The following is a 13,879-nucleotide window of genomic DNA, read 5'->3' on the forward strand; positions in this document are numbered from 1 at the left end:
CCTTGGACCTCGCCTTTATTTGGAGATCGTCCAAGTACGGGATAATTATAACTCCCTTTTTTCGAAGGAGTATCATCATTTTGGCCATTACCTTGGAACACACCCTCGGTGCCGTGGACAGACCAAACGGCAACGTCTGGAATTGGTAATGGCAGTTCTGTACCACAACCTTGAGGTACTCCTGGTGAGGTGGGTAAATGGGGACATGTAGGTAAGCATCCATGATGTCCAGTGATACCATGTAATCCCCCTCTTCCAGGCTTGCAATAACCGCCCTGAGCGATTCCATTTTGAACTTGAACTTCCTTATATAAGTGTTCAAGGATTTCAAATTTAGAATGGGTCTCACCGAACCGTCTGGTTTCGGTACCACAAACATTGTGGAATAGTAACCCCGTCCCTGTTGAAGGAGGAGAACTTTTATTATCACCTGCTGGAGGTACAGCTTGTGAATTGAAGCCAGTACTACCTCCCTGTCCTGGGGAGTAGCTGGCAAGGCTGATTTGAGGTAACGGCGAGGGGGAGACGCCTCGAATTCCAGCTTGTATCCCTGAGATACCACTTGTAGAACCCATAAATCCACCTGTGAGCGAACCCACTGGTCGCTGAAGTTCCGGAGACGCGCCCCCACCGCACCTGGCTCCGTCTGTGGAGCCCCAGCGACATGCGGTGGACTTAGTAGAAGCAGGGGAGGATTTTTGTTCCTGGGAACTGGCTGTCTGGTGCAGCTTTTTCCCTCTCCCCCTGCCTCTGGGCAGAAAGGAAGCACCTTTGATCCGCTTGCCTTTCTGAGGCCGAAAGGACTGTACCTGATAGTACGGTGCTTTCTTAGGTTGTGAGGGAGCCTGAGGTAAAAATGTCGATTTCCCAGCAGTTGCTGTGGATACGAGGTCCGAGAGACCATCCCCAAACAATTCCTCACCCTTATAAGGCAAAACCTCCATGTGTCTTTTAGAATCAGCATCACCTGTCCACTGCCGGGTCCATAATACCCTCCTGGCAGAAATGGACATTGCATTAATTCTAGATGCCAGCCGGCAAATATCCCTCTGTGCATCCCTCATATATAAGACGACGTCTTTAATATGCTCTATGGTTAGCAAAATAGTATCCCTGTCGAGGGTATCAATATTATCTGACAGGGTATCAGACCACGCTGCAGCAGCACTACACATCCATGCTGAAGCAATTGCAGGTCTCAGTATAGTACCTGAGTGTGTCTATACAGACTTCAGGATAGCCTCCTGCTTTCTATCAGCAGGCTCCTTCAAGGCGGCCGTTTCCTGAGACGGCAGTGCCACCTTTTTTGACAAGCGTGTGAGCGCCTTATCCACCCTAGGAGATATCTCCCAACGTGACCTATCCTCTGGCGGGAAAGGGTACGCCATCAGTAACTTTTTAGAAATTACCAGTTTCTTATCGGGGGAACCCCACGCTTCTTCACACACTTCATTCAACTCATCTGATGGGGGAAAAAACACTGGCTGCTTTTTCTCCCCAAACATAATACCCTTTTTAGTGGTACCTGGGTTAATGTCAGAAATGTGTAACACATTTTTCATTGCCGTAATCATGCAACGGATGCCCCTTGTGGATTGTGTATATGTCTCATCCTCGTCGACACTGGAGTCAGACTCTGTGTCGACATCTGTGTCTGCCATCTGAGGTAGCGGGCGTTTGTGAGCCCCTGATGGTCTTTGAGACGCCTGGGCAGGCACGGGCTGAGAAGCCGGCTGTCCCACGGCTGTTACGTCATCCAGCCTTTTATGTAAGGAGTTGACACTGTCGGTTAATACCTTCCACATATCCACCCACTCTGGTGTCGGCCCCGCAGCCGTACCGACACACCGCACACACACAGGGAATGCTCTGACTGAGGACAGGACCCCACAAAGTCCTTTGGGGAGACAGAGAGAGAGTATGCCAGCACACACCACAGCGCTATTTAATCAGGGATTTTCACTAACACAAAGTGATTTTTCCCTATAGCTGCTTTACATATACAGTTTGCGCCTAAATTTAGTGCCCCCCCCTCTCTTTGTTACCCTATGAGCCTGGAAACTGCAGGGGAGAGCCTGGGGAGCTGTCTTCCAGCGGAGCTGTGAAGAGGAAATGGCGCCAGTGTGCTGAGGGAGATAGCCCCGCCCCTTTCTCGGCTGACTTCTCCCGCTCTTATATTTATATTATGGCGCGGGATTTTTGCACATATACAGTTTTTTAGACTATATTATGTGCTGTTTGCCAATGTAAGGTACTCTAATTGCAGCCCAGGGCGCCCCCCCCCGCCCCCCCCAGCGCCCTGCACCCATCAGTGACCCAAGTATGTGGTGTGCATAGGGAGCAATGGCGCACAGCTGCAGTGCTGTGCGCTACCTTAATGAAGACCGGAGTCTTCAGCCGCCGATTTTCAGGATGTTCTTCTTGCTTCTGGCTCTGCAAGGGGGACGGCGGCGCGGCTCCGGGACCAGATGACCGAGGCTGGGCCTGTGTTCGATCCCTCTGGAGCTAATGGTGTCCAGTAGCCTAAGAAGCCCAAGCTAGCTGCAAGCAGGTAGGTTTGCTTCTCTCCTCTTAGTCCCTCGTAGCAGTGAGTCTGTTGCCAGCAGATCTCACTGAAAATAAAAAACCTAACAAATACTTTCTTTACTAGAAGCTCAGGAGAGCCCCTAGTGTGCAACCAGCTCGAGCCGGGCACAGATTCTAACTGAGGTCTGGAGGAGGGGCATAGAGGGAGGAGCCAGTGCACACCAGATAGTACCTAATCTTTCTTTTAGAGTGCCCAGTCTCCTGCGGAGCCCGTCTATTCCCCATGGTCCTTACGGAGTACCCAGCATCCACTAGGACGTCAGAGAAAGGGAAAAGACACAGCGTGCTGTGCACTGTACCTGGAAACAAACACTAAAGTTGTATTCCTGTGTGTGCTGGTTATAATGAGTCTTCTACTCACAATTCGCTCCCGCACTGAAAGGCTGGGAGCTGCGTTAAGCAAGCTGGCACCACGATATATTCTGGGCTATATAGATATATCTATAAAGGTAATTCTTTCTTGGCAATATCTCCGTCTAGTATTACCGATTATTATTGCTTCCCTCAAAAGATTAAAACAGAGCGCAGATGGTGTGGTGGTTGGCATTGCTGCCTCACAAACACTCACGCTATGGCCCTGGATGTGTGGAGTTTGTATGTTCTCCCCGTACTGTATTTCTCGCCCTTCTGCCTTTTGGCTAGTATCAGGGTAGTATATGTTCTTATCAGTTTAATATCTGATACGCCTCTATTGGGGGGGATATTGGCTATATTGGTGTTCTGCCTGTTCACTTACCGCTGGCACCAGGACATTTGATCATTTACCTGCACAGGTGTGCTGTCCTTATCTACGTATATATATATATATATATATATTTTATTTATTTTTTTAATGGAGGTTGCTCTTGCTTTTTCCACTCTACGCATTGCCCTGATATTACACCTTTAGTACTGGTGTAATTATGTAATTTCAATCCAACACGTCTATAAAGACGTGACATAGTCTCTCGGATTTGGGTTTTATAAACTCTATAATTCTTATGGCAAACACAGCGTGCTGTGCACTGTACCTGGGTAAATTCACTTAGGTGTATTTTAGTCTGTACTGTTTATAATAACCTTTATTTCCTACAGATTCCTACAATACAGGCATCTGACTGAGGGGCAGATGTATAAGTCACCCATATGTTTTATTATTATGCAAACTAGCACCAATAACCTAGAAATAATGACACGTACAACTGTATAGATTGGAAAAATTGGAGGTCACAGCCAAATTTATTAAATTGGAATTAGAATTGTTAATCACCGGTGGCGAAAAAAGCAGTGGCAACTCGGCCATGGCTTAAAACTTTAGAATCTTTAAATAAATGGGGCGGAGTTTCCGCCCCTTGCGCAGTCCGTCCTGGGTAGAACCATCTCTCCTTAATTAGCACAGTGCTGGTCCCTCCTTAAGATGGTGACCTGGTCCTCCCCTGAGGTAGTGACCGACTCGCCTTTCTCAAAGGGGAAATGCTAGCCAAGCTCTGCTGCGCTAAATTGAGCCGCCGAATAGCACTGCTTTCCGCCCGCTGTGCCTCTCACTTGCTGGAATAATTATAGCTTATTATTCCAACGAATAAAAAACTTTCAAAGTACATTGACAGAAAAACACAATTCACGAATTTAAACTGCTGGGTGGGTGGGTGGGATCACAAAATGGCAAGAGGAATATGAATCCTCTGCCAGCACTTAAATAAACTAATCTACCCCGCCTACCTAACTACTCCCCATTGGATAATGCTTGATTGACATCTATTAATAACCTATTAGAAAATATCAACACAAAACCAGATCTAACTAGCTTAGCTACCTAAACAACCAGGGAACCCGCCTACTTACTACTCCCTATTGGATAATGTTTAATTGACATACATCAGCACCTATTAAAAATTATCAACACAAAAACCAGCTCTAACTAGCTTAGCTACATAACAAACAGGGTGCTTATATTCACTCTATCCTATACAGTCTCTCGTTCTTTTTAAGTCACCCATATGTTTTATTATTATGCAAACTAGCACCAATAACCTAGAAATAATGACACGTACAACTGTATAGATTGGAAAAATTGGAGGTCACAGCCAAATTTATTAAATTGGAATTAGAATTGTTAATCACCGGTGGCGAAAAAAGCAGTGGCAACTCGGCCATGGCTTAAAACTTTAGAATCTTTAAATAAATGGGGCGGAGTTTCCGCCCCTTGCGCAGTCCGTCCTGGGTAGAACCATCTCCCCTTAATTAGCACAGTGCTGGTCCCTCCTTAAGATGGTGACCTGGTCCTCCCCTGAGGTAGTGACCGACTCGCCTTTCTCAAAGGGGAAATGCTAGCCAAGCTCTGCTGCGCTAAATTGAGCCGCCGAATAGCACTGCTTTCCGCCACATTCGAAGACTCCAGACTTCGAAACCGCCACCAACAGCCTACCTTCACAATTCGTTTAAACCTTTCAACAATGCTGTGACAAACAACTCCAAACCATCTTCAGATAAATGCACTCCATCTAATCTGTACAATTCTACCTTCTCATAACGCAAATCTGGATGCTTAACCACTTTCCCTTTTAAACTAATAACAAATCTGGAGGTTGCGGCATTGACCTTCCTTCTTACTTTATCTAACGCCACTCCCCCTTGGGTGCCCCTCCAAAATCTACGCGTTACCACTTCTGACCATACCACCTTAACCGCCGGCCAATGCTCAGCAATTATTTGAAAATCTTTCTTTATGCTGTTAATTAACTCTATACCCTTACAAGTACCTAAATCATTGCCTCCTAAGTGTATCAACAAGCAATCAGGGGCACCCCACTTCTTTTCGCCATCCCAAAGCACACTCAATAAATTGCTCCATCTCATTCCCCTTATACCTATCCACCTCACTTTAAAAGGGAACGACTTAGATGCCTTGTGCCTACTGGCCCAATAGACATATGAATGCCCCACAATCCACACCCGGCTTGACAATGTCAAAAAACCTGCAGAAAAAACAGCAAAACAAATAATATTTTATTTAACTTATGATTCAACAAACCTTTAAAAACAGGGAGGGATAAAACTTAGTTATTTTGGCGACCCAGATGGAGGTGAACGACACCAAACCTCAAAAATTCTTGTGAGGGAAAAGGTGAAAAGAACTCCAATCCCCCTTTAACGGCGGGTAGCTTATGGCCCTGGGTTTCCGAAATAACAAACTCGCAGGATGCCTCTATTAATGCAACTTATCCCCTCTAACATAACGCTTGTAAGCATCTGACTTCCACCGTCCCAACCTCTTAATCTCTTCCTTGGAAGAGCCTTCCACTGCTGCGCAAGTCGCTGCTCCTGTCCTGAAAGAATGCGTCCCGTAATGCTCTAATGGAAGGCCCAATGCAATTAAACATTTGTTAAAAATACTTGTGAATTGAAATTTAGTTAAAGGACTTCGATCCCTATGTACCAACCACTGATCCCCCCCTTTCGGACGAATTTGCCAGAAGGCTTCAGCTAATCTTACTGGGCAGATGCTCGGCTCCAAATGCGTAGGCACAGAAATCCATTTACCCCTTCCTAACTGATCCGTTTTGGACCGGTGTATCTTAATAAGCAGCTTATCACTCCTAAATACTACATTACTCAACAATATACCCGTATCAACTGAACCCTTATTTTTTGCAACTAGTTCACCTACCCTTAATGCACCAAAAAAGGCCACTGCAAATGCCAAACTAAAAAGGTTAACCTCGAACTCTCCTATCGCAATACCCGAAACGGCCCTAATTAGATCTCTCAAAAGCTCGATGTCAATTGGCCTACGCTCATCTCCTATATTTGCCTGCTCTTTAGACCACCCCTTCATTGCCTTTGATAACATAAAAAATTTAGTTGGGTCGATCAACCCTTCTAAACGTGAAAAATACGAGATTCCTGCTAAAGCACCCGACATAGCCGCTCTAGAACGACCCTTTTCATGCCCTAACCATACAAACGCTAACATAACATCCTGTACACTCTTACCACCACCTTCCGAATTCATGTACGCCTGCCACTCACTCCATGCTGCAGAATACGATCTCAACGCCCCAGGTGCCAATGCCTTCAATGCTAACGCTTTCATACCGGATTGATGATCTGCCATACAAATTCAGGACATGACAAACTCTCTAATCTAGCCGCTGGAGCTAATGCTCTAAATCTATCCCATTGAAAACGAGACAAAGCATCCGCTATCTCGTTCCTCACCCCAGGCACATGCCTAGCACTTAACTCTATATTCTTCTGCATACATCTAAGAGTTAAATGCCTTAACAACTTCAACGCATGATAACATGAAGACTTTTGGTTGTTTATCGCTTGAACTACCCCTAGATTGTCGCACCAAAACAAAACCCTTTGATTACCTAGCTTATAGCCCCAGATCTCCACCGCGACAATGATTGGAAAAAGCTCAAGTAGAAGCATGCTATTAGTAAGCCCTTTCCTACGCCATTCCTCAGGCCAAGCTTCCGCACACCATTCACCTTCAAAATATGCACCGAAGCCTAGAGACCCTGATGCATCCGTGAAAAATTGCAAATCTCTGTTGCTTACTTCTTCCTGCAGCCAAATACAAACTCCATTAAAATCTCTTAAAAATTCTAACCAAACCTTACAATCTTCCTTCAATTCCGATGAAATGCGTATAAAATGGTGCGATTTCTTAACCCCTGCAGTGGCTCTTTCTAGCCTACGACTAAAAATCCTTCCCATCGGAATGACCCTACAAGAAAAATTTAATAACCCCAGAAGTGATTGTACCTGTTTCAGAGTCATCTTTTTTGCCGAAATAAAATTCTCCAATAAACTCCTTAAACCATTCACTTTTTCTGCTGGCAACCTACAAAGGCCTGCTTCAGTATCAATCTCTATACCTAGATAAGATAAACAGGTCACAGGCCCCTCTGTTTTTTCCTTAGCTACCGGTACACCCATTACCGAAAAAAGAGCTTGAACCGAAAACAGCAATTCATTACATGCCGAGCTACTCGCAGGGCCTGCCAACAAAAAATCATCCAAATAATGAGTGATTCCTGTCTGACCTGTGCCGGCCTTCACACACCACTGTAAAAATGAACTAAAACATTCAAAGTAAGAACACGAAATTGAACAGCCCATTGGCAAACACCTGTCCACATAAAATTGGCCCTCAAGCTTGAAACCCATGTATTTAAATGAATCAGGATGTAGCGGCAACAACCTAAAAGCCGATTCTATATCCACTTTTGCCAACATAGCTCCTACACCAAAACCTTGAACCATATCAACGGCTTCTTCAAAAGACTGATACTTAACGCTACACAAAGAAGGGTCCAGAGCCTCGTTTATTGAGCCCCCCTCCGGATAGGAAAGGTGCTGAATTATCCGAAATTTACCCGGCTCCTTCTTTGGAACTACCCCCAATGGTGAAACACAAAATTCCGCTAAAGGCGGACTTTTAAAAGGTCCACACATACGGCCCAAACCGACTTCCGCAGCAATTTTGGCTCTTACTATTTCTGGATAATCTCTAGCTGATTTAAGATTCCTCCTGGCTAAAACTAACACTGGCCTAACTATTGGCAATTTAAAACCGAACTTAAAATCTTGCAATAAAAATGCCGCCTCCTCCCTGAGAGGATAGCGGTCCAACCAACGCTCTAAAACTACCACATCTACTGGGGACTCCGCTTTACCTATTAGCGGCCCTCTGCTCCCCTCTCCCCCCTGATTGAGTTGCGGACCTGCTGCAATCCTTTGCTGCGTGACCTCCACCACACAGCATGCAGATATGTCTATATCTACATGCTGTTCCCCTACTGCATTGCGCGTTATTGAAACGCGTAACATTTTCCTCTTCCTCCTGTGTTAAAGCCTGGTCTAAACTGAAAGGGCTGTTTACGACCCATCGACTCGGTAAAAGACCTATTACTATGAGTTACCTCCAACCAAACTTCTACATCTTTGAAACCTAAACTTAGCAATTTCTGACCGTCTTGCTTCTTCCTAAATAATTCGTCGTACTGACGCCAAACACTATGCCTAGCCGTCAGAAACATATTATGAATAAGATGTAGATATTTAATCACGTTAAGAAACTCCGATGGACGAGATTCTATATAACAAGCCGCAAAAATGTACATCCCCGTAAGCCAATTGGGATAACTCCTCCTTGCTTCTTCTGCCACCGGCCCCCCGGCCTTTGCTGTATCTAGAGCCTTTTTAGCTTCGTGTGTAATCGCGAACATATCTACGAAGCGCCCTTTCTTTATACGTTCCCTCACCTTAGACCTTACTCCCCTCAATATTGCCGTATTTGCACAATGCACACTATCGCCTGAGGCATCTGGAGCCGAACTGCCCCCTAAACTGCGCCCTCCCCTTGAAACCTTACGCTTTCCCCTAAGATGCTGAACGAATGTCCGCATAAATTTACGCGGATTCTCCAGCGAGCTAGACGTATCTGATGATTCGTCAGAATGCGAAGATTTTGCGCTAAGCTGAATTTCTGTAACTATCTTACCAGCTCCTGATGTAGAAGGACCTTCGCCTGGGTCTCCTGCGGTCTCCTGTCCCACGTTGTGCGACGCGCCCGCCGCAACTTGACTCGATGATTGTTGATCCTGCGAAATCCCACCCTCTGCCGACGGATCTAACGAAGCTGCGTGAGACGCTGACACCTGCGGACTCAATAAAACAGCGTTACTTCCTGCCCGCCCCGCCCCGTCTGACCCATCGGGTGCAACCGACGATGCACGTGCTTGAGTGCGCACGTTTGTCTGACTCTCTGACTGCCTTGGTGATGGGGGTCTAGCTGGTGGAGGAACTTGTGGCAGAGGAGGCATCCCTATCTGATGAACACCGATAAATTGATTAGGCGCAGGCTGAAACCAATGCCCATATTGTGGGCCCGCCTGCGGGGGGCTCGGAATATGCATAACTTGTGGGAAAGCAAACGGCTGATATAAATTACCTAACTGCTGGGTATATTGAGGGTTAAAGAAATGCTGCTGTCCTGTTAAAGGCAGCTGCGCGACATTTCCTTGTGCCCCTTGACTAAAATACGGGGACCAGGACCCTTGCTGGGGTTGAAAATTCCCCCTTGTCTGCACATTAAATTGATGGGAAAAAGGGGGAGGGGGGGGGATTGCAAACAATCCCCTTGTCGCATCCAAACCTGCTACTGCAGGTCCTGGGGAACTCCTTAAATTCCCTGTTGCCCCCACCACGTTTACATTATTATTACTTTCACCCAAAATGGGAGAGGCTAATATATTGCCTCTCCCTTGGGTTACTAATGTCTGCCCACCTATCCCTGCCCCTGCTCTCCCCTCCCCAGCTCCTAAAGCTGTGGGAGAGGGGCTGACGGCCGCCGGGTCCGTCGCCATGGTAACGGGGGCGGGGCTTGGAGCGGCGGGTGCCGAGGCACCGGACCCGCTGCTTAATGCTGGGGATGGCCGGCGGGGTGTGCTCGCAGGGCTGGCTGTCGCTCCCGACAGCCATGCCCGAAGCACTGAGGGGGACGGAGAGGGAGGCGGGTGACTCGTCACCGCTACCTCCGACGGAGCCGCGCGAGTGCTGGAGGCCGCGCGAGCGCTGGGAGCCGCGTGACTGGCTCCCCTCACAGAGAAACGCCGCGCTCCCCTCACGGCCGTAGAGGCAGCTGCTGAAGAAAGAGGTCTAGATACCTCAACTAAACGGCGGGGAGGGGGCACACTGCGGCGGGGACGAGGCATTATAGCTTAACAAGAAGCAATTAAAATAGCAGCAGAAACTGACAAATATAGCTCCCGAAATTTACCTCACAACAAAACTTTTAATAATATAAATGAAACAAAACCAATCAATTATAGTTAAGCTAATTGATATAATAACATAAAAATTGAAAATCCAAAATTCAATTTATGATTAATGAAACACCTGCAGAGTGATACACAATACTTTACCAGTCCAGGGATCACAAAATGGCAAGAGGAATATGAATCCTCTGCCAGCACTTAAATAAACTAATCTACCCCGCCTACCTAACTACTCCCCATTGGATAATGCTTGATTGACATCTATTAATAACCTATTAGAAAATATCAACACAAAACCAGATCTAACTAGCTTAGCTACCTAAACAACCAGGGAACCCGCCTACTTACTACTCCCTATTGGATAATGTTTAATTGACATACATCAGCACCTATTAAAAATTATCAACACAAAAACCAGCTCTAACTAGCTTAGCTACATAACAAACAGGGTGCTTATATTCACTCTATCCTATACAGTCTCTCGTTCTTTTTTAACCTGGAGAAGGCATAAGGAAGTGATAAACCAGTGATATGTGCAAGGTGATTTAGGCACCAGCCAATCAGCTCCAATATGTAAATTAACAGTTAGGATCTGATTGGCTGGTGCCTTTATCACATTGCACATATCACTGGTTTATCACTTCCTTATGCCTTCTCCAGGTTAATACATCTGCCCCTGAGTGTCCACTTGACTATGGTGAAGTCGGTTTTCTCTGCCCAGCTGAATTTAGTTACAATGAACAGGGAAGTATTTGAGACTCATCAACACCTGATTAGACAGGAAGTTGTATAGAAAATATTTCATGGTATGTTCCATCCCTTACCTTCTGTTCTACTTTTCAAGATTCTGTACAGCTCAAATAGACGCCTGAGAGGCGTTTCTAGTTACTGATACGCCTCTGGAGCTAGGCCTTTCGCTGACAGGCGTAGGGCGGGATTTTATCCACTAAAGCACATGCAGTGTTTTGAGCTTCCTCTTAAAATGAGGCTACCCACTAACAGAAGTTCGGAGGCTGTAAAGAACAGTTTAGTTTTGTTCCCAGGAGCTGGTATGCTGGTACGGTGAGGAGTATCGGGAAGGGAAAAATTGTAATTTTGTTCCCTGCTATACCTTCCAATTATTCAGAATATATACATTACATATCTGTATAAGTCATTATATGTATATGTGTTCCTCCTACTCCTACAGGTTAGGGAAGAATGGACAATGTTGACAGAAACTTCGGCCAGCGCTCTGCCATCCATTGATGGTTGCCAGTCTTCTCCCCTATTTATGGACCGAAAACTACGCTATGGTAGTATTCCGTTTCCTGTCCAGCAAGGAGGTTTGTCCGGACCGCCCTTTGTCAGGCATCTGGATACGCATATGTATGTGCAGATGTGTTTGTGTGTATGTGTCTATAAAAACACATGCCCCATGCGTATATATGTGTCTGTGTGTGTATATATATACATATATATATATATATATATATATATACACAGTGCCTTGCTAAAGTATTCACCCCCTTGGCTTTTTACCTATTTTGTTACATTACAGCCTGTAATTTAATTTTTAATCTGAATTTTATGTGATGGATATGCACAAAATAGTATAAGTTGGTGAAGTGAAATGAGAAAAATGTATATAAATAAGAATTTTTGTAAATAAAAATTTGAAAATTAGTATGTGCATATGTAATCTCCCCCTTTGCTATGAAACCCCTTAAAATTTCTGGTGCAACCAATTACCTTCAGAAGTCACATAATTAGTGAAATGAAGTCCACCTGTGTGCAATCTAAGTGTCACATGATCTGTCAGTATAAACACACCTTTTCTGAAAGGCCCCAGAGGCTGCAACACCACTAAGCAAGAGGCATCACACCATGAAGACCAAGGAGCTCTCCAACAACTCAGGGACAAAGTTGTTGAGAAGTACAAGCAGGGTTGAGTTATAAAAAAATATCCAAATCTTTGATGATCCCCCGGAGCACCATCAAATCCATCATCTTCAAATGGAAAGAACATGGTACCACAGCAAACCTGCCAAGAGAGGGCCGGCCACCAAAACTCACAGACCGGGCAAGGAGGGCATTAATCAGAGAGGCAGCACAGAGACCAAAGGTAACCCTGAAGGAGCTACAGAGTTCCACAGCAGAGACTGGTGTATCTGTGCATGTGACCACAATAAGCCGTACACTCCATAGAGCTGAGCTTTATGGAAGAGTGGCCTTACAAAAGCAATTACTTAGTGTTAAAAATAAGAAGGCACATTTTGAGTTTGCCAAAAGGCATGTGGACGACTCCCCAAATGTATGGAGGAAGGTGCTCTGGTCAGATGAGACTAAAATTGAACTTTTTGGCCACCAAGTATATCGCTGGCGCAATCCCAACACATACCATCACCCCAAGAACACCATCCTCACAGTGAAACATGGTGGTGGCAGCATCATGCTGTGGGGATGTTTTTCAGCAGCAGAGACTAGGAAACTTTTGAGTTGAGGGAAAGATGGATGGTGCTAAATACTGTTTCAGTCTGCCTGTGATTTGAGACCGGGACGGAGGTTCACCTTCCAGCAGGACAGTGACCCGAAGCATACTGCTAATGCAACACTCGAGTGGTTTAAGAGGAAACAGTTAAATGTGTTGGAATGGCCTAGTCAAAGCCCAGATCTCAATCCAATTGAGAATCTGTAGTCAGACTTGAAAATTGCTGTTCACAAGCGGAAACCATCCAACATGAAGGAGCTGGAGCCGTTTTGCCTTGAGGAATGGGCAAAAATCCCAGTGGCAAGATGTGGCAAGCTCATAGAGACTTATCCAAAGCGACTTGCAGCTGTAATTGCCTCAAAAGGAGCTCTACAAAGTACTGGCTTTAGGGGTGTGGATAGTTATGCACGCTGAAGTTTTCTGTTATTTTGTCCTATTTGTTGTTTGCTTCATAATAAATAAATAAAAACATCTCCAAAGTTGTAGCTATGTTCTGTGAATGAAATGATGCAAACCTTCAAACTATCCATTTTAACTCCAGGTTGTTGTCAGGACCGACTGAATTTGTGGATCTGTTAACCTTGGACGAACCAAAGGTGTAGGTGCTGGAGTATGGTGGAAACAGGAAGGACAAAGATAGTTCCGTTTCATATATTTATTAATAGACAACAGTTCCAATAAGGAGTTAAATGACAATCATTAGTCACCATATATAAACTGACGTATTGCAATGAAAGGCATAAAGATAAGCAGGATCAGTATTGAAGATGCATTGAAGAAATGTACATATGAATAAGATACAGTGGGGTTTGAAAGTTTGGGCACCCCAGGCAAAAATTAATTTTAATGTGCAAAAAGAAGCCAAGGAAAGATGGAAAAATCTCCAAAAGGCATCAAATTACAGATTAGACATTCTTATAACAAAAAAGTTTGATTTTATTTCCATCATTTACACTTTCAAAAGAACAGAAAACAAAAAATGGCGTCTGCAAAAGTTTGGGCACCCTGCAGAGTTAATACCTTGTACTGCCCCCTTTGGCAAGTATCACAGCTT

General features: G+C 45.2%; 1 pseudogene; it reads left to right on the plus strand.

The window, feature by feature from the left end:
- Window positions 1-3,204: 3,204 nt before the first annotated feature.
- On the plus strand, window positions 3,205-3,323 carry LOC134913238 (U2 spliceosomal RNA; annotated as a pseudogene).
- Window positions 3,324-13,879: the final 10,556 nt, after the last annotated feature.

The sequence above is a fragment of the Pseudophryne corroboree genome, chromosome 4, assembly GCF_028390025.1.
Source record: "Pseudophryne corroboree isolate aPseCor3 chromosome 4, aPseCor3.hap2, whole genome shotgun sequence".
Classification (NCBI taxonomy): Eukaryota; Metazoa; Chordata; class Amphibia; order Anura; family Myobatrachidae; genus Pseudophryne; species Pseudophryne corroboree.